Below are 25601 nucleotides of genomic sequence, written 5' to 3'. Positions count from 1 at the left end.
TGTGCCATATTTAAGACTCTTCTAGTGTTATTAGTTGATCTGCGACCCTTTATAAATCCCATCTAGCCTTCTTTAATAATGAATGGCAAAACCCTCTCCAGTCTTCATGACAACACTATTGAGAGAATTTTAAAATCCACATTCAACAAGATTATAGGTCTATATGAAGAGCAGTCATTTGGAGCCTTTTCCTTGTTGAGAATGAGACAAATATTTGCTTCTCTCAGAGAAGGCGAGAGGCAGCCCAGATTATGTGAGTAATTATACATATTTATAAGTGGCCCGACTAATTCCCCCATCTGGTCCGGGCTCCTTGCCACTCTGGAGTTGCATCACTGCCTCCTGTATTTCCTGGGTTGCTAGGGGGGCATTGAAGAACAACATCTGCTTCCAGGTTAGGGCCGGGAGGGCAAGGCTTTTTTTTAAATAAAGACTTTATCTTCCTTGTTCTATCCTCACAGCCCTGTGGCCTATAAAATTCGAAATAGAATCTTCTAAAGACTGCATTGATCTTTTTTACGATCACAGGTCAAGGTACCATTACTCTTTCTAAAGACATAATTGCTTGGGCGGCCTTCTTCTTTATGGCAAGGTATGCTAGATACCTGCCAGGCTTGTCACTGTATTCAAATAATCTCTGCTCTGCCAGTATTATCTCCCTCTTTGCTGTTTGATTAAGGTATTCAAGGTTACCCTAAGTGCTGTGACCCACTGTAGTTTAGTAATGGAGGGTCTTAGCCGCCTTCCGGCAAGCCTCGAGCAGACACTGTTGTTCTCCCTTTTGTCTTTTCCGGGGCACAGAATATGAGATAACCAAGCCTCATGCATGTGCCTTAGCAGTCTCCCACATCACCGACGGGTTACTGACCGTGCCTGAGTTGATATCCCAGAAGGTTTTAAATTCTTCAAGAAATATTTTATATACTTACTATCCTTCAATAGGAAAAGGTCCATACCCCAATGTCGGGAAGCTATCTCATCATCACTAGTCTTAACCTCCATTTATACTGTGCCATGGTCGGAAATATATATATGACCGACTTCACAAAACAATATTGAGTTCAAAAATGTTGAGGGGACAGAAGCATATCGATTCCGGTATGGCACTTGCGTGGGTTAGAATAAAGAGTAAAGTCTCTAGCCTCCGGGTGAAGACACCTCCATACATCTACCAGCCCCAACTCCACATTCAGATCCGCCAACTGCCTAAATCTCAAAGATATACCCGCAGAGCTCTTAGGTATTCTGGCCATTCCTGGGTCGATGATACAATTATAATCCCCCGCTAAAATTGTGTGGTGCACCCCGAGAACCATCAACTTGGAGAACGCTTCCATTACAAATTTAAATGTGTGCACGGGGGGGGGGCAATAAAGATTCAAAATCCCAGATTCCTTTCCATGTACTAGTGTATAACTTAATATATACCATCTCGAGTCATCTTTTATCTGGCTTACCATTTGGAAGGGAAGATTCTTCCGAATTAGAATGGCTACTCTCCTACTTTTTGAGCTGAATGATGAAAAGAACACCTGGCCAAAACCACCCTATTGCAGCTTCGAATGCTCCTTATCAAGTAGATATGTCTCCTATAGAAGGGTTACATCCGCCCTTTCTTTTTTAAGACTTGATAATAGCTTGTTCCTTTGATTGGTGAGTGGCTCCCCTTGACATTCCAGGTGCACCACCGAAACAAATGACTAGCCATGATCGTCCAAGCAAGCCCGAGACCCCCCAGGAGGGAGATCCCCACCCAAAGACATTGAATAAATCCAAAAATGATTCACACATAAAACACTCTTTAAAACAGCTAAATCAATAAAAAACTAAGAACTACTCCTAAAAACAAATAACATAAAACATACTTAAACGGAGACTTTCCCCCTTGTTCACAGGAGGCACTACTACCTTCCAATAATCCCGTCATAGCATGTCCCAGCCAGAGACATGCCCTCGGACAAGGCATTATAAATTAGAGCAAATAAATTCCAATGTCTTATAAGACAGAAGTTAAAGATGGGTGACCCTCCCACTTCCCCCCCCCCCACAACACCATCACCTGGATACACATAGCAAAACAACACAAGATGAAAATACATAAAATTACAAAATTACAATCTCAGCAAGTAATAAGCAAACAAATTTTAAAAATCCCAGAAACATTCCCAACCCGCACGAGCTATAGATAAGAGTCCATAGAAAGGATAAGGAATGATCCACTCACTACCCCCACCCCCACCCACCAAGGAAAGATGGAGAATAGAAAGAGGAAGAAAGGAGGATGAAAAAAACAAAAGGAGGGCAAAATAAAGGCATTATCCATACAGTTCAAGTCCCACAGTCGACTTGAGAGCATCCAGGAATTAGTTTATTTCTTCTGGTGATCCGACGTTATGCACAGATCCTCCATGACTGCAGCACAGCGTTGCCGGATATTGCACAGAATATTGAATACTTAAATCCCTCAGACGCTTCTTCACCTCATCAAATGTCTTCCTCTTGCGGTCCACAGACGGAGAAAAGTCCTGGAACTGCATTATCCTAGAGCGCTTGTATATCATGTCATGAGAATCCTTCCCCGAGACTATGGAGGCCTCCAGCAGCATCTATTTTTCCCTGAAATGCTGTCGTTGACCTAGGACTGGGCGGGGTCGCTGGTCTGACCCCTTCTGGCACACAGCATCCCAGTGGGCCAATTCAGTCCACACCTAGCCCAGCTCTGACTCTAGTTACAGCAGCTGTGGGTGCCATTGCTCCAGAAAATCAACACGCGGGCCTTCCTCCTCCCGTTCGGGAAGGCCAAGCAACCGAATGTGTTTCCAATGACCTGGATTTCCGATGTCATCAATATGTTCCTCTAAGTTCGGGACTCGATTTTCCAGAACCCAGACCTGACCCATGGATGACTCAGAAGTGGTCTTGGAGGCCATTGCCTGTTACCCCGCTCTCCCCGACACGCTGCCTGAGTTTCTCAATGTCTTAGTCATGTTTCTGCAGTATGACCGAGACTGACTCCCACCTGGACTCTGTCTCTTCAATGGACGTATCAATCTTCTCTCGGAGTTTTACTAGCTCCGAGATCAGGCTCACCCCTGCAGGTGACTCCCCCGGGGCGGACGCAGACGTCTGTCTTGCTGCGGGGTTGGGGGAGGGATCCCTCTCCGTTGTGAACTCCGAGAACCTTTGCCTTCGGTCATTTTAAAAAGCATCAAATTATAAAGTTTGATGTAGAATGGCAAGGCTGCTGTGCAAAAACTGGTTTAAACAATTTAACAGGTGAGGTGAGGTTGTGTACCCCACTTTGCCAGAGTCTTGGGCAGAGCTATGCAGTCTCATACCTACTGGGTCACCGCCATTTTGCATCTCCCTGACACCCTGTTTAAAAAAAGGAATAAGGCAAAAGACAGAAAATTACAAACTGATCAGCCTATCCTCAGTCGTGGGAAAGTTCCTGGAATCCATTGTGAAGGATGAGATTTCTGAATAATTGCTAGTGCATGGTAAAGTAGGGCAAAGTCAGGATGGCTTTGTCAAAAGAGAGGATGCTTATGAATCTGTTAGAATTCTTTGAGGATGGAACAAGCAGGTTAGACAAAGGAGAGCTAATGGATACTATCTATTTGGACTACAAGAAGGACATTGACAATGTGCTTCACAGGAGGCTGCTGAGTGTCAGGAGGCCCATGGTGTCAGAGACAAGGTACAGAAGCTCAGCTGTCTGGCAGAAAGTAGAGATTACAAATATTAGGGTCCGTCTCTGTATAGCAGACGATGGAAACTGGTGTTCCGCAAGGAAACCACAACTTTTTACTTTGAACATTAAGGATCGAGATTAAGGAACTGAGGGCATTCCGGCGAGGCTTTTAGATTTCGCAAAGGTAGGTAGAGGGACAGGTATCATTGAGGAGGCAGACGGATTTAGATAGGGTAGGAGAATGGGCAACGAAGTGGTAGATGGAGCTCAACCTGAGAAAGTGCGCGGTGATGCACTTTATAGGATAGAACAGAGGCATGGACTATTTTATAACTGGGGAGAAAATTCAGAAATCCGAAGTACAAATAGATTTTCTAGATCCAGTCCGGGATTGTCTCTAGGTAAATGTGCAAGTTGAGTCAGTATCTAGGAAGGTGTTATATCTGCCACACAGTGTGTTGGAAATCTTACATTCAGAAAAAGAACTGAGTCAACTCTTATAAACAATAATATTTGTTTATTGAACACATTTAATGTTAGAAAAATAAAATGCATTATAATGTAATGAAAAACATTACAAACTAACTTAACTTTGGATGATCACATCCCACCCCACGAGAAGGTGACCGGATTCCATGTGGTGAACACTAATTGTTCTTCTGATAGTCTCTTAGAGGTGTCTTCTCTTCAAGTGGTTATTATCGAGGGGTTTTGCAGCAATTCTTATCCTTCCAAGTCTTCACGCCTTTTTTGGAGGGTATGGAGGATCTGACAATGGAATGATCAGTTTCAGTTACCCTGATCAATCAGACTCAACCTGGGGTTGTCACATTGATGGCCCAAGGACGTCATTCCATTGTCCCATTCAGGTCCAACTTCATGCAGGTGTTACAGGGTCTGTAGCTGTCAAGTTCGTTGGTATTTGTAAGGAGATGCAGCCTGTCTGGATTCTGTAATATGGGGATTACCACAGAGACTTCTGTCAAGGCTGAGTTCTACTTCCCAGCATGCTTTAATCATTGTTCATTTTTGTAACTCCATGGTAAATTAATTATTGTCTATCGTAAGATTATTCTTTCAGGTGGTCCATCTGGTAAGAAATGCAAATACAGTGATAGCATTTATTTTCAGAGGGCTTCAATATTAAAGCAACACGGAGTATTGTCTACCGTTTTGGGCACCATAACTCAGGAAAGATGTACTGCCCCGGACAGTGTTCAGAGGAGCTTCATAAGAATGGTCTTAGGACTGAAAAGCTTAACATATGAGGTCTCTGTGTCTATACTCGCTGGAGTTTAGAAGGATGAAGATAGATCTAATTGAAACTTACAGAATACTGGTGGCCTGGTCAGAGTAGACGTTGGGAAGATGCTTCCACTGTTAGGAGAGAAAGGACTCAAGGACATAGCCTGAGAGTCAAGAGAAGATCTTTTAGAACAGAGATAAGGAGAAATAACTTCAGCCTGACAGTGGTAGAATAGCAGTTTCATTCCCTAAAGGACATCAGTGAACCAGGTGAGTTTTTCTCGACAATCGATTCATAACCACCATCAGTCTCTTAATTCCAGATTTGAAGTCAAGCTCCGTGACTTGTTGTAGCAGCATTTGAAGCCAGGTCAGTCGAACATTATCTGGGTTTAGCACATACGAATTCAGTGAAAACACCACAAGGCCACTAATTTGCCCAATCCTCCACAGTGTGACTAGCATATGCTGAATGACATGTCCTATGATTTGCCTTCATGTTAACTTTGACTTCCTTATCAAGATATGGATGATTTTTCCCCATTATGCAATTCCTCTTCGGTCTTTAGTATCTCCCTAGTTATTTGCCAAATTTCTTCATCTGTCCTGCCTTTGACTGTTCTTTTCTCCCCCAGTCCACCCAGGACAAATCCTTCCTTAGCCTAGTATAATTATTATTGCCTAACACTAAAACTCTCAGGTATGACTCAGTTTTCACTCTTTCAATCTGAATGTGAAACTCCAGCAAGTTGTGGTTCCTCTTTCTAAGGCAAAGCTCATCCACCAATTCTTCCTTGTAACATAATATCAAATCTAAATTAGCCCATTCTCTGGTTGTTTCCATGACGTCCTGCTCTTAGAAATAACCTCTCATACTCTATGAATCTTTATACGAGGCTATCACTGTTAAGTTGATTAATTGAGTCAATTTGCATGTTCAAACCACCCATAGTTACTGTTGTGCCCTTGTTACAAACCCTCACTCTTTTTTAACCTCAGAAGGACTTTGGGGCAGAGAGGCTGAAAATTAATCTTCCCTAGAGGTTTCTTCCCATGCTTTTTATTTGCACTGAGACGGATTTCAAACATGTTTTGACACAAAACACTTTGAAAAGTTCTGAGTTCCCACTTGCACAAACAAATGTTTATTTTCTTTACACTAACCACATTTCACAGTAAATATTGAGGAATTAACAGAGCTAAAAGTGGTCATGACATATCTTTAGCAAACAGGATTGAGGAAAATCCCAAAGCCTTTGTTTTCATATATAAGGAGCAAAAGGGTAACGAGAGAAATGTTTGGCCAACACAAGGATAAAGGAAAGAAAGTTATGCGTTGTGTCAGAGAAAATGGGTGAGATTCTTAACGAGTACTTTGCATCTGTATTCACCAAGGAGAGGGACATGACGGATGTTGAGGGAGAGATCTTTGAGTATTTTGGGTCAAGCCGACAAAAAGAGGGAGAAGGTTTTGGATATTCTAAAAGGTAGTAATGTAGACAAGCCCCCAGGTCTGGATGGGATTTACCACACGTTACTAAGGGAATTGAGAGAAGAAATAAGTGGGAATTTAACTTATAGCTTTACAGGATCCTTGAATATTGATGAGGTCCTGGAGGACTGGAGAATTGCTAATGACGCCCCCCCCCCCACCCCGTTTTAGAAGGGTAGCGGGGATAATCCAGGTAATTATAGAGCGGCGAGCCTGACATCAGTGGTAGGAAAGCTGCTGGAGAAGCTACTGAGGGACTTGAGTAAGGCGTTTTATTCGGTTCCCCAGGGTAGGCTGATGGAGTATGGGGCCCAGTTTGTTCTATATAGATGGAAAAAGAACTGGCTGGGCAACATGAGACAGAGAGTAGTAATAGAAGGGGATTTCTCAAAAGGGCATAAGCGTCGATTCTCCTGCTCCTTTGATGCTGCCTGACCTGCTGCGCCTTTCCAGCAACACATTTTTAAGCTCTGATCCCCAGCATCTGCAGTCCTCACTTTCTCCTAGTTTGCAGATACCAAGATTGTTGGAGTAGCAGATAATGAAGAGGACTGCCCGAGAATGCAGCAGAATATAGATAGATTTGAGAAATGAGCACAAATATGGCAGATGGAGTTCAATCTGTGCAAATGCGAGGTGATGCATTTTGGTGGATCCAATTCTAGAGCGAACTGTGCATTAAATGGAAATGTCCTGGGGAAAAATGACGTACAGAGAGATCTGGGTGTTCTATTCTTTGTTTCCTGAATCTGGCAATGCAGGTCAGTAAAGTGGTCAATAAGGCATTTGGCATGCTTTCCTTGATTGGATCAGTTCTTGAGTACAAGCGCTGGCAGGTCACCTTACGGTTGCTTAGGACTTTGGTTTGGCCACAATTGGAATACTGCATATAGTTCTGGTTACTTCATTACCAAAAGGATGTGGATGATTTAATAGAGTGCAGAATAGGTTCATCACGGTGTTGCCTGGGATGGAGGGTGCTGGTTATGGAAAGAGGTTGGGTAGATTAGGATTATTTTACTTATAAGGACAAAGGTTGAGGGGGAATTTGATTGAGGTCTATTAAATCAAGAGAGGGATAGACAGGGTAGATACCAAGAAGCTTTACTACAAATTGTGAACTCATGACCCCTAGTAATGGAGTTCCAAAGTGAGACGGAAAGGTTTAGGGCCTCAGGGATAAATGTGGGAAGCTCGGAGGTGGTAGGGGCAGGAACGATAGTGTCATCTAAGATGTATTTGCCAGATACATATGAATGGGCGGGGAGCAGAGGGATACAGGTCGTTAGAAAATAGGTGGCAGGTTTAGAAAATAGGAGGATCTGGATCAGCGCAGGCTTGGAGAGCCGAAGGGTCTGTTCCTGTGTTGGAATGCTCTTTGTTCTTTATCATTCATTCTAAAAATTGCAAGTTTTTAACTTATTGTTTGCTACAATTTAATAATATAAACCATTTATTTATTTGGCAGTGCATGTCAAATTATTGTCATTGCTAAATTTCAGACACAGAGTCATACAGATGTACAGCATGGAAACAGACCCTTCCGTCCAACCCGTCCATGCTGACCATATATCCCAACCCAATCTCGTCCCACCTGCCAGCACTCAGCCCATATCCCTCGAAACACTTTCTATTCACATACCCATCCAGACGCCATCTAAATGTTGCAATTATACCAGCCTTCAGCACTTCCTCTGGCAGTTAATTCCATACACGTACCACCCTGTGTGTGAAAATGTTGCCCCTTACGTCACTTTTACATTTTTCCATCCCAACCTAAACCTATGCCCTCTAGTTCTGGACTCCCCCACACCATTCAAAATAGCTTGCCTATTTCCCCATTCAAACCCTCATGGTTTTATAGACCTCTATAAGGTCACCCCTCAGGGTTCCAGGGAAAATATCCCTAGCCTATTCAACCTCCACCTATAGTTCAAACCTCCAACCTTGGCGACATTCTTGTAAATCTTTTCAGAACCCTTTCAATTTTCACAACATCCTACCGATAGGATGGAGACCAGAATTGCACATAATATTCCAAAAGTGGCCTAACTAACCTCCTGTACAGCCGCAGCATGACCTTCCAAACACTGTACTCAATGCTCTGACCAATTAAGAAAAGCATGCCAAATGTCTTCTTCACTGTCTTATCTATCTGTGACTCTACTTTCAAGGAACAATGAACCTGCACTCTAAGTTCTCTTTGTCCAGCAACACTCCCTTGGAACTCACCATTAAGAGTATAACTCCTGCTAAGATTTGCTTTCTCAAAATACAGTGTCTCGCATTTACCTAAATTAAACTCCATCTACCACTCCTCAGCCCATTGGCCCATCTGATCAAAATCCCATCTTAATGTGAGTTAACCTTCTTCGCTGTCCACTACACCTCCAATTTGGGTGTCATCAGCAAATTTACTAAATATACCTCTTATACGCACATTCAAATAATTTATATGAATGACTAAAAGTAGTGGACCCAGCACCGATCCTTGTGACACTCCACTGGTCACATGCCAACAATCTGAAAATCAACTCTGCACCACCACCGTCTGCGTTCTACCTTAAGTCAGTTCTGTATCAAAATGGTTAGTTCTCCCTGTATCCCACGAGATCTATACTTGCAAACATCAAATGCCTTACTGAAGTCCTTTTTGATCACGTCCACTGCTCTGCCCTCATCAATCCTTTTTTGCTACTTCTGTAAAAAAACTCAATCAGGTTTGTGAGACATGATTTCCCACGCACAAAGCCATATTTACTCTCCCTGATCAGTCCTTGCTTTCCCAAGTAATTGTGCAAACTGTCCCTCAGGATTCCCTCCAAAAACCTGCCCTCCACTGACGTCAGGTTCAATGGTCTATAGTTCCCTGGCTTGTCCTTACCACCTTTCTTAAACAGTGACACCACGTTCGCCAACCTCCAGTCTTCTGACACCTCACCTGTGACTATCAATGGTACAGGTATCTCAGTAAGAGGCACAGCAATCACTTCCCTAGCTTCGCACAGAGTTGTAGGGTAAACGTGATCGATCAAATCCTGGGGATTTATCCACTTTTATGCGTTTCAAGACGTCATCACTTCCTCCTCTGTAATAAGGACATTTTTCAAGATGTTACCATCTATTTCTCTGTATATCTACATCTCCCATGTCTTCTCCTGAGTAAACACTGATACAAAATACTCGTTTAGTATCCACCCCATCTCCTGCGGCTCCACACAAAGGCACCTTGCTGATCTTTGAGGGCTCTATTCTCTCCCTATTTACCCTTTTGTCCTCAATGTTTTTGTAAAATCCTTTTGGATTGTTCTTAACTCAATTAGCCAAAGATATCTCATGTTGCCTTTTTGCCTTCCAGATTTTTCTCTTTAGTATGCTCCTACTGCCTTTATACTCTTCTGAGGATTCACACGATCTATCCTGCATATGCTTCCTTCTTTTTCTTAACTGGACCCTCAATTTCTTTAGTCATTCAGCACTCTCTATACCTACCAGCCTTTCCTTTCACCCTAACAAGAATATACTGTCTCTGAACTCTCGTTATTTCATTTCTGTACGCTTTCCATTTTCCAGCCTTCCCTTTCCCCGTGAACATCTGCCGCTATCAGGTTTTAAAGTTCTTGCCTGATAATGTCGAAATTGTTCTTTCTCCAAGTTAGAACTTCAACTTTAAGTTCTTGTCTGTCCTTTTCCATTGTTATGTTCAAACTAATTGAACTGTTGGCAAATAGCTGGTGGTCACACATTTCAGTGAGAAATTAAATCGATTGATTACATTTAAATGCGTAAGAATGATAAGTCGATTTGATTGTTCAATCATTTGCTCACTTTGAACATGCAAATCAGTCAGAGGTCAACCACTTTGCAAATGATAGAGCAACAATGTACGCATTTGAATACTGAGATTCAATGTGTAATTGTGATCACCAAAATAGTCAGACAACATGTTCTTTTTCGATACAAAACAAAATGTGCATTCTTTACTTTTGTATCATAAACGTTTGGTGTTTATAATTTAATTCCATCAATGTAGAATCAACGTAATTGTTTTCAGAGATGGTGCAGTTATTGTGCAGTTGAATAATTATAGCTCATACCTTATTGTTTCCCAATTCACAAACATGGCAAACTCCTGATCATTGTTCAGATCAGTAAACCCATCACTTTACATCATGACCGACATTAAAAGTGGATTCCAAAAGGCCTGAATTCGGTTACAGTGCTCCTGGACCTCACAGCTGCCTGTGGCACTGAGTGAGACACTTGCCTGCTCCTGAATCTGTCCAGAAAGTTTCCAACCTAGGTCAGGACAGACATTCAAATATTCCCTCTCAGAGAATCATTTGGAATCCACCTTTAGCAGCAGGAAACTAGCCAACAGGCTATCACTGCTCTCAGTGTAGGTACAAATGCTGTCTAAATTAGATACCAGCGACTGACGAGGAACCAGGTCTGACTAATTTATCTGCAGTCAGAGCCTGGCCCATGGAGCAGATGTATGGCCATTGAGTCTCAGAATCACATCGCACAAGTTACATATGGTGATGACATCTGGCATGTCCCCCAGACTCCATACATTTGTCCCGTGGACAAGACACTGGGTGAAAATGTTCACAACTGGCAGTCTATTGCAGCATTTTGTGTCTCACAGTGAACCCTCTGAAACTCTATCCAATAAATGCGCCTTCATATTCAACAGTATCAAAATAAAATTGTACATGTCTGTGGATGGTCAGATACTAATTCATAGGTCATCCAACGGAATGTATCTGAAGAAACCAGGAGCAAACAGCAAGCCAAGCATCGTTTTAATAATTGAACCTGGTGGATTTTGTCTGGTCTAGGTAACCACGCATATTGTGCTGGCATTTAGGTGAATGTAACAATGCACTTCAAAACTGGAAGTCTTGGTCTAACGTCCCACACCGGCTTCCTGACCTCATGCACCGCACTCCCTTGTACACCTCTCTCCCTCGCACACCTCTCTCCCTCGCACCCCTCATTCCCTCAACTAATTACAATTAATGAGAAGCCACAAACTGAGTGAAGCTTAGAACATAGAACAGTACAGCACAGTAAGAGCCCTTCAGTCCTCAATGTTTTGCTGGCCTTTTATCCTACTCTTAGATCAGACTAACCTACATTACCTTCAACATACTAACTTCCATGTTCCTATCCAAGAGTCTTCTTAACTATCCCTAATGTATCTGATTCTACTACCACCGCTGGCGGTGCATTCCGCCCACCCACCACTCTCTGAATAAAGAACCTACCTCTGACATCTCCTCCAAACCATCCTCCAATCACCTTAAAGTTATGCCCTTTGTTGATATTCTGCCCTGGGAAAAGGCTCTGGCTATCCACTCTGTCTATTTTCTCAACATCTTGAACACCTCTATTATGTCACCTGTCATCCATCTTCGCTCCAGTGAGAAAAGCCCTAGCTCTCTCAACGTTCTTTCTTAAGACATGTCCTCCTTCCAGGCAGCATCCTGGTAGATCTGGTCTGTACACTCTCTGAGGCTTCCACATGTTTCCTATTATGAGGCAACCAGAACTGAACCCAATATTCCAAGTGTGGGTTGAACCACAGCTATGTAGAGCTAAGCATTAACCTCACCCCTCTTAATCTCAATCCCCCTATTAATGAAAGCCAACACACCACACACATTCTGAACAACCCTGCCAACCTGGGTGGCAACTTTGTGGGATCCATGGACATGGAGCCAAAGATCCCTCTGTCACTCCACGCTGCCAAGAAGTTTGCCTTTAACTCTGTGTGGTGTATGCAAATACAACCTTCCAAAATAAATCGCTTCACAATTTTTATGGTTCAACTATATCTGCCACTTATCAGCCCAGCTCTGCATGCTGTCAATGTCCTCTTGTAACATATACGAACCCTCCACACGATCCATAATTCCACCAACCTTCATGTCATCGGCAAACCTATTAACCCAGCATTCCACTTACTCATCAGTCATCTATAAAAATCACAAAGAGCACAGGTCCCAGAGCGGATCCCTGTGTTACACCATTGGTCACTGATGTCCAGGCTGAATACTTTCCATCTGCTACTACCCTCTGTCTTCTATGGGCCAGCCAAATCCATATCCAGACATCCAAATATCCCTGTGCCCCATGCCTCCTTACCTTCTGAATGCGCCTACAACGGGGAACCTTATCAAACGCCTTGCTAAAATTGTTGTTCACCACATCTACTGGTCTACCTTCATCAGTGTGTTTTTTCACATCTTAAAGAATTCAATAAGGTTTCTGAGGGTGACCTGCTCCTCACAAAGCCATGCTGACTATCTCTGATCAAACTATGGTTTTCTAAGTAATTGTAAATCCTGCCTCTCAGAAGCGTCTCGAATACTTTGCCCACCACTGATGTAAGACTGACAGTTCTGTCATTCCCAGGGTTATCCCTATTCCCTTTCCTGAAGAAGGGAATAACATTTGCCATCCTTCAATCATCTGGCACTACTCCAGTGGACAATGACAATGTAAAGGTTATCGCCAAAGGCAAACAAACCTCTCCCATCACTTCCTGGAGTAACCTCGGGCATACCCCATCTGATCCAGGTCATTTTTCTATCCTTATATTTGTACTTCAATCATTCTGTACTTCTTAACAACTTTTCTACACCCTGTCCAACCAACTGATTCACTGTTTCCATTTCAATGCTATAAAGAGTGCTGCCTGCCTGAGTAAGTACGGTTCCCAATGTCCTCTGAATCACAGAATGAAAAATGGAATACACCAATGCCTTCCTGATGAAGGGCTTATGCCCGAATCATGAACTCTCCTACTCCTCGGATGCTGCCTGACCTGCTGTGCTTTTCCAGCACCACACTTTTCGACTTTGATCTCGATCAACTGCACTCCTCACTTTCTCCATTACAGAGGGCTGTCCCCTCTGCACTCGGAGCAGGGAATAAACCATCAGAACTTTATTGTATGTGGAGCTGACTGGTCAGTTCTGGAAAGTTGCACTTGATGAATATATTTTTTTAAATTATAGTTCAACAAATGTTTATTCAGTGCCAGAGTTATAATTTTGGTTCATGGTTGAGCAACCTGATAAGAAATAGTGAATGACTGAAGAACTCCGAGGTACAGAGTATTACTGGTGTTATATTCCAGCTGGGAATATTATCAAACAGACTGATTTTGTAAGAGAATGAATTGACATGTGGAGGTGTGACATTTTTGACATCACAGATACGTGTTTGGGGGAGGTCAGGACCAACAACTCAATATTCTGTTATACTGTAAAATATGGGCTGGACAGGAGAGGGTGTTGAATAGAAGGTGGTGTTGTATCATTAATAAAGGAGTCAGTTACTACATTAAGGAGGAACGATATCTTGGAAGTTTCTCCTAATGAGGGTTTATGGGCCGAGGTTAGGATCAGAACGATGACAGAACACACTGCTGGGGATATTTTATAGAGCCCCAGAAAGATGAAAATACAGGAGAAGATATATAACCAATTCACTGAGGAGTGTAGGAAAGCAAGGTGGAGATGTTACAGAGATAGGGAAGCAAGGCTGGTGATCTTACAGAGATAGGAAAGCAATACTGGTGATGTAACAGAGATAGGAATGCAAGTTTGCAGATGTTACAGAGAGAGGAAAGCAAGGCTAGAGATGTTACAGAGATAAGAAAGCAAGGCTGGTGATGTTACAGAGATAGGAAAGCCAGGCTGGAGATGTTGGAGAGATAGGAAGGCAAGGCCAGAGATGTTACAGAGAGAGGAAGGCAAGGCGGGAGATGTTACAGAAATAGGAAAGCAAGTTTGCAGATGTCACAGAGAGAGGAAAGCAAGGCTAGAGATGTTACAGCGATAGGAAAGCAAGGCCAGAAATTTAACAGAGATCGGAAAGCAAGGTTGGAGATGTTATAGATAAAGGAAAGGAAGGCTGGAGATGTTGCAGAGATAGGAAAGCAAGGCTAGAGATGTTACAGTGATAGGAAAGCAAGCTGCAGATTTTTCAGAGATAGGAAAACATGGCTGGAGATGGCCGAGAGATAGCGTGGACTGCGCATGCTTGAACAGGATAGTGAGGTATTTTAAATTCAATCACAGGATATAGGGAGAGGTGTAGCAGCTGGAAGTTATAGAGATAGGGAGACATGTAGCGGCTGGCAGAATTTATAGCGATAGATGGGTCTGGGGTTTGAGATAAAGATTGTGGAGATATGGAGGGTTACTGAGATACAGATGGATGCAGCGGCTGGAGGAGATGACAGGGAAACATACAGACATACACGTAGATAGTCTAAAAATAGAATTGTGCAATGTCTTAATAGAGAAAATATTATAGAAATCTTTGGAATAGACAAGGCACTGGGAGGAACTGAAGGAATGAGACCTTGGATTGTCCAATCACGAGAGAAACAGAGTCAGTGTCATACAGCACAGGACAGGCCCTTCGGTTGACAGCGGCACAAATAAAAAGCCCTGCAGACCCTGGAAACCCCTCCTTCCTAACGTCTGGGGGCAAGGGCTAGATTTGGGAGAGGTGTCCTATAGACTGCTCAAACAACAATGTGACATAACAACACCTCATTGTGTCAGATCAAACACTGACACAGAAACCTCCTGCTGAGCCCCTTCCCTCAGCCTCACGGTGGCAGATCAAACACTGACACGGAAACCTCCTGCTGACCCCCCTCCCTCAGCCTCACGGTGTCAGATTAAACACTGACACAGAAACCTCCTGTTGACTCTCCTCCCTCAACCTCATTGCGTCAGATCAAACACTGACACAGAAACCTCCTGCTGACTCCCCTCCCTCAGCCTCACGGTATCAGATCAAACACTGACACAGAAACGTCCTGCTGACTCCCCTCCCTCAACCTCACGGGGTCAGATCAAACACTGACACAGAAACCTCCTGCTGACTCCGCTCCCTCAGCCTCACGGTGTCAGATCAAACATTGACACGGAAACCTCCTTCTGACTCCCCTCCCTCAGCTGATGGATCAGTGTCCCTCCACATTGAACAACACACGGAGGACGCACTGAGAGGGTGACAGAGTTGAAGAATGTATACTGGGTGGTCCATTTCAAACCCCACCAAGAGGGGATCAGCAGCAGCACTGCTGATCGAGATGGTCGGGTCCAAATGGACATAGCTGTGAGACTGAGTCTGCACCGGGGCAGGGGGGAACGACTGAGAGGACGAAACACACGACCTCATCTTCACCAACCTACTGCTGCAGACACATTGATGATGACCATATTGGGAATGGTGACTACCACATACAGTATTCCGGGAGACAAAGTCACACATACATGCACGCACATGTGAGAGATACTATCACCATGCTAAACTGGACAGATTTCGAATAGGTCTAGAACGCAGCACTAGCATTTGTGAGGTGTTTCGAGTCATTACCAACAGCAGCAGGATTGTATTCCAGAACAATTTCCACTGTCACTACCTGGCATATGCTCCACATTACCTTGACCATCCGGCCAGGGGATAAACCCTTGTTCAATGGAGAATACAGGAGGGCCTGCCAGGAGCAGCACCAGCTACACCTCACAATGAGGTGACTTTACCAATCAAGACCACTTACTGACCAAATAGCATAAACAGCCAGTGACAGACAGATCTAATCAACAAATCAGATCTAATCTCTGCAATCCTGTCACATGAAATCAGGGTGAATTGTGTGGTCAATCAAACAACTCACTGGAAGAGGACGATCCACAAATATCACCTTCCTCAGTGATGGAATAGGCCAGCACAACAATAGAAAAGATAAGGCTGAAACATTCTCAACAATGTTCCGACAGAAGTATCGATGGGATGGCCTATTTTAGTCTCCTCCAGATGGCAGTCGTCAGCTAATTCAATTCATTTTTGTTTGATGTCTCCAAGTGGCTGGAGGCATGGGATAATGCAAAAGCTGTGGGCCCTGAGAACATTCCATTGAAGCTATTCCTGCAGGGATATCGCACTGGAACCTACCTGACAATGTGGGAAATTATCCGTGCGGGTCCTGTACACACAGAGACAAAACATCAGACAATCAATGACTGCCCCATTGCTCAAATCCATATCACTAATAAAGTGTTGGAATGTTATTGGAATCTACAGTGGGATCAAGTAGCACTTCCTCAACACCAATCTGCTCACTGAAACTCAGGTTAGGCTCTGCCAGGGCCAATCATCTCTTGGGCATATTGAAGCCTTGGTTTAATGGTGTACAACAAGAAACCACATAGCTGAATTCTACAGGTGATGCGACAGTGACTGCATTTTAAATATTATCTTAACTGCATTTGACCAAGTGTCCAGGCTTAACGGCAAAACTAGAGCAAATAATGCTCGTCTGCACTGGCTGAAGTTATACCTGGCACAAATGACGGTGGTTGGGGTAGGTGGAGATCAGCCATCTCAGCTCCAGGACAGCTCTGCAGCAGTTCCCCAGGGGAGGGGTTTCTGGGTAAGCCTGTAAATCAGAAATGGAAAGGTAAGGCACCAAACTCCTACAGTTTGATAGGGCTGCTCTCTCGTTAGACAGAGATGACTGGTGGTAGTTTAACTGGACAGTCATCATGCCTCAAATGAGGGAGAGGTTGCGTAGGACAGTCCTTTAGTCACCCCTGTCAGTGCAGGACTTGGACCCACCCTGTTGGCATTAATATCTAGCCTCCAACTGATTGAGCTAACCAAGTCCTCACTCAGCTCCTTGGGGAAGATACTGTAATATTATCCCATTTAGATATGTTGTTAAACACCTCTGGAGCAGGTGGAACTAGAAGCAAACTTCCTAAATCAGAGAGAGGGACAGTATCAGTGAGCTGTAAGAGTGATCTCTGCCTTCGACCCAATCATAAATGACCATCCCAACAGTGTGAATGCACAAGTGGGGATGTTTGCCATTGATGTTTGACAATGTTCAATGTCATTCGCGATTTACTCAGATACTGAAGCAGTCCTTGTCTAAATGCAACAAGGACCTGGAAATATACAGGTGTGTGCTTAAAAGTGACAAGTACCATTTCCATTACAAATATGCCAGACAATGATTTCCTCTAACAATAGAAAATTGAACCGTATGCTCTAACGTTCAATGCCACCACCATCACTGAACACACAACTAGCAATATCCTGGGGAGTACCGTTAACCAGAACTGGACTGACCATATGATTTCATTACCCATTCCTGTAATGTGGGCGGCACAGTGGCACAGTGGTTAGCACTGCTGCCTCACAGCACCTGAGACCCGGGTTCAATTCCCGCCTCAGGCGACTGACTGTGTGGAGTTTGCACGTTCTCCCCGTGTCTGCGTGGGTTTCCTCCGGGTGCTCCGGTTTCCTCCCACAGTCCAAAGATGTGCAGGCCAGGTGAATTGGCCATGCTAAATTGCCCATAGTGTTAGGTAAGGGGTAAATATAGATGTAGGGGTATGGGTGGGTTACGCTTCGGCGGGGCGGTGTGGACTTGTTGGGCCGAAGGGCCTGTTTCCACACTGTAAGTAATCTAATCTAAAGGTCTTATACTAAAACATCGATACTCCTGTACCTCTGATGTGGCCTGACCTGTTATGCTTTACCAGTGCCACACTTTGACGTATGAAAATTAATTGGCCACAAGAATATGCCAGGGGTTAGGAATCCTGCAGAAATAACTCACTTCATGATCTCTGAAAGCCTGTAAACCATCGGTAAGACTCATGTTGAATATGGGTGTGATGTAATACCCCCCCCCCCCCCCATTTCCTTGGGTGAGTGCAGCTTCACCCTTCATCCACTGACAGTCAGTAGTAGCAACACCTGCCATCTACATGGTGCTCTGCAGAAATTTACCAAGGCTCCTTACAACGTATTTCTGAAGCCCGACCATCAAGAAGGACAAGGGTAGCCGATACATGGGACCCCCACCATGTTCGCGTTCTGTTCCAAGCCATCCACCATTATGATTGGGAAGTATATTGCTGTTCCTTCAGTGTTACAGTTTCAATGTCCCTCCCGAATGGTATTGTAAGTCTAACTACAACACATGGACCCCAGTGGTTCAGTGCGGCAGCTCACCACCACCTTCTCAAGGGTAACAAGAGACGGACAATAAATACTGGCCCAATCATATTCTATGAATAAATTAAAATGAAAAATATTGTCCAAACATGCCCAATGCAGGACACTATGCTTTGGGTTTTGTGAGCTCAGGCTGGTTGGGTTCAGTTCGGAACTTGCTTGTTGTGAACAGCTAAAGAGTTAATCTGTCAGTCTCTCAGAGGCATGGCCTACATACCGAGCATCACACAGACATTGACATTCACACCCAACATCACTGAGCTCTGAGCCAGACATAGGCAATGCAAAATGTATTCATGTCTGACTAACATGCTTAAACACACAGTGAAATTGTTACCACAAAAATGATTATGATTGAATATTACCAGGGAGAAAGTGAGGACTGCAGATGCTGAAGATCAGAGTAAAAAACTGTGCTTCTGAAAAAGCACAGTCGTTCAGGCAGCACATGAGGAGCAGGAGAGTCGACTATTAGTTCACAACATTAATACAAAGGAAAATAATTGCATATTTTCAAAATTCCTGCACTTAATAATAACATGGTCTTGGGTGTGGGAATGATATTCATCATTTCAATGTTCCTTACTGTGAGTTGGGCACTGTTATCATCATATTGTTGTTATAAAAGTGAACAAAATAAATGGGTGGATTTTGTGCTTATTGGACAATCTAAAAGCTGGTATTATGACAGGATGTCGGAACTTCATTGAAGAGATTTTGCTGTTAATGATTAGAACAATGCTGTAAACATTTACACAGAGATTTCCAGCTCAAGTCACACACAAGGACGTTTGGGCTGGGATGATGCTGGCCATCAATGGAGCTGCACAATTCTGTTTGGATATTAACATTGTGGGGCTAACATGCATTGAATCAATCATAAACCAAATCCAATGTAAGATGCCATGTGCTGCGGGAGACCATCACCTTTACAACACCGTCATTCAGGATCGGATCCAAGGTTCAGAATTACAGAGTTTAGGGACACACCAGAAGAAATATACTTGCAAGACATGGCTGTTTACAGGTCATTGTTATAAATATTGAACTGTGTCTGGACTAGCGCCATGTGCTAGTCCATTGACCAGTCTGCCCCACACACATCTCCCTGTTGTTCAGGTATGTCTCTAACCAGTCTGTTGTGTGAGTAACTGCCCAGCTCCAGCTTGGAAGCTCTCTGGACAGATTTTGGGGATGGTCAGTGTTTTGGAGGTCATGGTGAGGTCCAGTAACACTGTTTCTGAATTCAGGCTTTTCCTCAAAATCATTTCCAACAGCTTTGCTGCCTGCAAGATGGTGTGTTCACTGATCTGAACATGAATCGGCTGTTTACTACAGTCACTGAATTGTGTAATATTTAGGTGTGCGCTCTGGTATTTCAATTATTGTTCACTTCAATTGTTTTCAAATGAAAAATATTGATGTTTGGTTTATTTTAAAATATGTAAGAAATAAAGTGATATTAACTCTTAACTATACAAAATGTAAAATTGACCTGTTGCAAATTTCCCACAGACTAGTCAAGCAACAATCAATATTGTCTGTAAAGCAGGATTCTGCGAACAGAACTATGTCCCATGCAACATCACCATCCTGTCTGGGAGGTTCTGTCCCACTGAAAGAGCACAGCCAGGCAGAAGAGGGCAGATCCTGGGCATATAGGGCAGCATGGCGGCTCAGTGGTTAGCACTGCTGCCTTACAGCACCAGGGATCCGGGTTCGATTCCAGCCTTGAGCAACTAGCTGTGTGGAGTTTACACATTCTCCCCGTGTCTGTGTGGGTTACCTCCCACAGTCCAAGTATGTGCAGCTCAGGTGAATTGGCCATGGTGGTGGGTTGCTCTTTGGAGGGTTAGTGTGGACTGATTGGGCCGAAGGGTCTGTTCACACACTGCACGGAATGTATTATAATCATAGTGCTCAGCATTGATGCTGGGTTCTGTGGCTGCAAGACTGCTCTGTAGCAGGTTTTGCGGGAAACTATAAAAGGGAAACCTATAATTAATCACATTGTCACCTTTCTGCCGGCTGCAGATACACCTCTTCATTTCATATCTGTAAGAATTTTCAATACACAGTCCTTACAGGGAGCTGTACACCAAGATCCCTTCGAATGTTGATGCGGCCAGTAATTTTTCCATCCACTGAATGCTGCTCTCCTGCATGAGAACTTCCAAAATGAATCACGTCACAATTGTCCAAATAAAGTTACATCTGTGTTTTCTCTGTCCAAGTCTGCAGCTGACCTATATCCTGCTGTATTCTCTGGCAATCATCCTCACAATCTGCAACTCCGCCAATCAATTTACAGATCTCCAGTCACAAAAACACTGTTCCACCACTCCTGTCTTCTATGGCCAAACAGTTCTCTATCCATCTTACTAACTGACCACTGATCCCACTTCACTTCACCTCACCTTCTGTATGAGCATGCCACAAGAAAACATATCAAAGGCCTTGCCAAGGTCCAGCCCCGCGCCCTCATCAATCAATTTTGTCACTTCCTCAAAACATTCAATCATGTTTGTGAGACATGATCCTCCCCACGCAACTGTGTTGCCTGTTGCTAGTAAGTCCATACTAGAGTACTGTTGGAGCTGCGCTCATTCAGACAAGTTATTATTCCATCATATTCCTGACATGAACCATGGAGAATAGATTAGATTCCTTACAGTGTGGAAACAGGCCCTTCGGGCTAACCTGTACACATCACCCCTCCGAGGAGTAACCCACGCACACCCGTTTCCTTCTGAATAAGATACTTAACGATTTAGTATGGCCAATTCACTTGGATCCTGCACATCTTTGGATTGTGGGAGGAATGTCGAGTGGGCAGCATAGACACCAGGCAGAGTTGGGCAGAGGGGCAGAGAAGAGTTACAGAGAGACTGAGAGAAGGTGCTGCATTCACTGAGGGTGGGAGAACATGAGCCTTGTTGCGAGGTGGGTGCTGTAACAGAGATAGAGTGAGGGAGAAGTCACAAACTGCAGATGGTGCCACTTACTTGGTGGAGTGGAGAAGGTCACTGGTCTCCTTCCTACACTGCTGGGCATTCACCCAGAAGGCTGGCACCGCACTGACCCAGGAGTCAGCCTCGGACCAAGCTGGAAGGGTCTGGTGTCATAGCTTCCCCTGCCAGCCCTGGAGGAAGATAATGACCCTCTCATGCACCATGTCATACTCCAGGACCAGGGGCTTGGGCACAAAGTGGGGCCTTCTGCCATGTCCAGGCCAAATTTAGATTCACAACCCAAGAGTAAAATGTCTTTTTAAAGATGGCTCCTGGAAACAGGGAGGCCGGTGCATTCTGGGATATCCAGGCAGAGGGCAGTTGTTATGACAAATGGGAAAATCATCATGTTAATGTCAGATGAGAGGAAGACCACGCGGGCAGGGAGAGTAGTTAATGAGACAGATTGGGGATGGTATCATGAGAAAATGCAATTCACCTTGTGGAGAGTAACCCTCCATGAAACCCGAATAAAATGAGATATGCCCAAATCATATGATGGGTTGAGCCTCTGTCTGTCTGAATCAAAATTGGGATGAACTATTGAGAGCAACAAACTAGGAGCGGAGAATTATACAGGAGATTCAAATCCTTAAAACAGGGTAATACAATGTTCCAGACTGTTCAAAGGAGCCGGGGAAAAATCTCCAATCCTCACTGGATGCAGGGATGGTGCCGGAGGCCTGGAGAACAGTTAATACCGCAACTTTGTTTAATGTGAAGCAAGGGACTGACTGAATAGGTCGAGGCTGAAATTCTGAGACAGTGGATAAACGGTCACTGAGGAAGTCCCAGTGACTCCAGGACAGTCAGTCAGGATTTGTTCAAGGAAGATCGCGTGTAAATAATCTGACTGTCGGTTTGATGCAGTAACTTGTAACATCATGTGAATTACTCGGATTTGACAAGAGATCCCATGGCATACTGTTTAAAAACAGACACTATGGGGTCCAGGTGAATGGAGCAAACAACCCAGAGAAGTGTAAGTCAAGGCATTTGGGGACATCAACAACAGAGAGGAATGGACAATAAATGAGAATATGGTCAGTGTGGGCAGGTAAATGAAGGTAGCTGGAAACATCAATAATCTCGTTAATGTAGCAAATGGCATCATTTCCTCTGTCAGCCAAAGGGCAGAATTTCAGAGCATGAAGCTTATGCTGGAACTGTATAAAGAATGAGTTCAGTCGCGGCTTGGGGACTGTGTGCATTTCTGGTCACCCCATCACATGGAAGGATGGAATTAGCCTGGAGAGGATACAGAGGAGATTCTTCATCCTGTGACAGTGGAAGTGTAGTTATGGGGAAAGATTGGAACGGAGGATACTGAGAGGAGATTTGATTGGGGTGCACATATTGTCAGGAGCCTGGGTAGAAAGGGAGAGAATACCTTGTTCCTATTAGAGACCTCAGTTACCATTGGCAAATATTTAATGTAATTGGTTGAAATATTAGAGAAGTGATGAGGAAAGCTATTTCACGCAGTTTATGGTTGGGATCTGGGAGTCACGCTTGGAAGTGGAGTAGAGGCAGAAACTCTCAAACCATTTTAAAAAGGTGCCGGGACCTGCACCTGCAGGCATACACTGTCCGGGGAGAGAGAACTAGGGCTTTAAAAAACAACGTTACATCTTGTCCAATGCAGACAGCAGACAGTCATCTCCTCGAAACTGTGTTATTTTCTGAAGTTATCAAATGTTACCAATATCTGATAGGATCAATAAACAGGGATGAGGGGTGAGGGCAGGGAGGAGCAGTGTGTAAATTGATGAGCATCACAATAATACTGATCCCATCCTTTATACACAATGCTACTTCACTGTGTCGGCCTGTTTATCCTTCCTGCCGAAATGGGGAAAATCTTTGATTATCCAGGTCTGTCGTGGTCACACTGCAACCCCATCTCCATAATCCCAGCTCAATCTGACCTGGTTCACACTATTTAACGCTACCAAATTAGTACCAACTATATCTCCCATTAATTTTCAATTGGCCTTGTTGAAAATTTCCCAGCTTCATTTTTGCCCCATTGAAGGCTGTTGTCAGTCAACTAATTGCTTCTCAATCTCAATTAATGCATATCATTCTCTACCATCATCCTGAACTTTACAATAAAATGATCGCTGCACCGCAAAACCATCCCCTACTGACACTGGATCCACTTGCCCCACCTCTTTCCCAAGGACCAGATCCAATAGTACATCCTCTCTTGGGTTGGAAACATACTCCTGCAGTGAGCTCTCTTCCATGTATTCCAGGAACACTTGACCCTCGTGATCCTTCACCACCAGTATCTCTGTCTGTATCTGGAAACATTAGGTTTCTCAGCATAACTAATCTGTAGTATTGCCATTGCTCTCAAATGATCCTGCATATTTAATCTCCATCATTTCTTTGGTTGCTGGCCGACAGATTGCACCTGAAAGTGTAACTGTATACTTGTTGTGTAGCTCCGGCCAAATTCATTCTGTCCTTGGACGGATCCTCTTCCTCTTGAACTCCTTAACTAACGCTCATCTCAACTAATACTTCTACCTTCATCCTTTCCCTTCCCTTCTATCATTTCAGAATCCCTTATACCTAGCAATATTTAACACCCAGTCCTGCCATTCCTTGAGCCAGCTCTCGGGGATTCGTCCGTCAGATTTCCACACACCAATCGGCATCTGGAACGCCCCACACCCCGAGTATTCATGTCTATGCAGAGTACCTCAGATTAAGTCTTTCTTTCTTACTCCATCTTACACTGATTGGCTTGTTATTATAAATTAGTACCAACTATATCTCCCATTATTTTGAGAATCCTGGTAGTATCCTCTACTATTCCTTTTTGGATCCTAAGCACACACCAAGTTATTTTCAATCCCTTCCAAACACCCCGTTAGAAATTCAGCCCCAGCTCTGTCACGTTAGCCCATCCAGCTCGTACAGTTGTTGCCTTCCCCAGAACCAGTCCCAATGCCCGAGGAATCTGAAGCCCTTCCTGCAGCATCAACGTTCCAGTCACACTCTCATCTATCTAAAACTTAGAGTCCTGTTCTCACTTCGACATGGCACTGGGAGTATTCCAGGGATTGTTACATTTGAGGTCCTGCTTGCTAACCATCCACAAAGCTCCCTAAATTCTGATCCACAGATCACTTCAGCCTTCCTAACCAGGTCATTCCTACCAACATGGACATGATTTTTGACTGCTCACTGGCCCCCAGACGAATGTCCTGCAGCCACCGTAACATTCTCAGCCCCACTATCCTGGAATTATAGACATGCTGACATCTTCTTCAATTTCCTGTCTCCCCTGTGAATATTGCTCCTCCTTCCTTCTCCCTCCCCTCCTATACAGTCAGGTTGCATGTCGTGCCACAAATTTGGCTCTGACAGCACTCCTCTGAGCAGCCAGCATCTTCATCAGCTTCCAAACTGGGAAACTGAATTGGGAGGGAGACACCAGGATATTCTTGTATTCCCTGACTGTTTCTCTTCAATTGCCTAATCCCCCATGACCTTACTTCTTGCAGGCCGTCATGTCTGCAGGGTGATCTGCTGTGTGTGAGTGCTATCCCCCTAACTCTCAGCATCACAGATGCCCCATAGAGTCTCTAGTCACTGTCTGAGCTCCAAGACCCAGTGTTCATCTAGGACACGAGCAGGGGCTATGACTTCCAAATATAACAGAACGCATTTTCCATCTACAAACATGTCTTGCCATGTCTTAAAATGCAACATGTTTAGAGTAACTTAATTAATTACTTCGAATGACGTTAACATCCGGGAAATAACAATATGGTTAAGTCCCTTTTTCAACTGTCACTTACTGAGGGTAATTTATTATATTGGCTCACAATTTCACTTCTCCCTCTTATTTCTGTGTTCAAGCCTTATTTCAGAAGTTGAAATAATAAATTTGTTGACTTACACCAATTTACTGACAGTCGCTAATAACAGTCTATTTATCAGCCATTGAATTTACAGCCTTTTCTGTGATGGCTCTGCCACTTCTATGAAACTCAGTGCAGGCAGGTCCCAGCAGCAGAAAGTTATGTCTGTGACTTCCAGGTACATGTAATCCTCCAGCACCCACTCCACTCTGTCCCCT

General features: G+C 44.0%; 1 long non-coding RNA gene across 1 annotated transcript; it reads right to left on the bottom strand.

Annotated features, from left to right (window-relative positions):
• Positions 1-4752: 4752 nt before the first annotated feature.
• Positions 4753-25601, bottom strand: LOC140484498 (uncharacterized). Its single transcript, XR_011962200.1, has 3 exons — positions 25476-25601; positions 16807-16905; positions 4753-4784 (listed from the first exon to the last, which is right to left on the bottom strand). It is a non-coding gene; the product is annotated as an uncharacterized lncRNA (long non-coding RNA).

This window comes from Chiloscyllium punctatum, chromosome 13 (genome assembly GCF_047496795.1).
Source record: "Chiloscyllium punctatum isolate Juve2018m chromosome 13, sChiPun1.3, whole genome shotgun sequence".
Classification (NCBI taxonomy): Eukaryota; Metazoa; Chordata; class Chondrichthyes; order Orectolobiformes; family Hemiscylliidae; genus Chiloscyllium; species Chiloscyllium punctatum.
The sequence above is the reverse complement of the archived record's forward strand: the minus strand, read 5'-3'. Positions and strand labels throughout refer to the sequence as shown.